Source organism: Penaeus monodon, chromosome 30 (genome assembly GCF_015228065.2).
Source record: "Penaeus monodon isolate SGIC_2016 chromosome 30, NSTDA_Pmon_1, whole genome shotgun sequence".
Classification (NCBI taxonomy): Eukaryota; Metazoa; Arthropoda; class Malacostraca; order Decapoda; family Penaeidae; genus Penaeus; species Penaeus monodon.
In genome coordinates this window covers 29659228-29659591 of record NC_051415.1, presented here as the reverse complement: position 1 = coordinate 29659591, position 364 = coordinate 29659228, and the positions used below count along the sequence as shown (strand labels likewise).

At 30.2% G+C, this 364-nt stretch overlaps 1 protein-coding gene across 2 annotated transcripts in view; it reads right to left on the bottom strand.

Moving 5' to 3' along the window:
• Window positions 1-364, bottom strand: part of LOC119592689 (phospholipase D1-like) — a 27716-nt gene that overhangs the window by 3875 nt on the left and 23477 nt on the right. The window lies entirely within an intron of this gene.

Below are 364 nucleotides of genomic sequence, written 5' to 3'. Positions count from 1 at the left end.
TTAGTTGCTCAGTTGCAACAGACGCATGTTTTCAAGAAATGTATAACATCCAATGAAAGGCAGAAAAAAAATATCACACACAAATGTAGTTTGTGTGTTGTGTATTTTTCTACCAATTATAACTTCTCAGTCTATTCAAGTATCAAGAACAACACATGGAACAAGCAGGCCATGCTATTACTATAGATCAGATCTTAATGCATTAAATAATCAGTTACATTAATTACAAAATGTATTACACTGACTACCATTTACTTGTTGAATACTTTCTGAAAGTAAATAACTCAAACAGGGTTATACATGTAACATTTCCTAGAAGATAATAAATATGGAATGATATGCTGTTTGCATTGTCATTATCTTT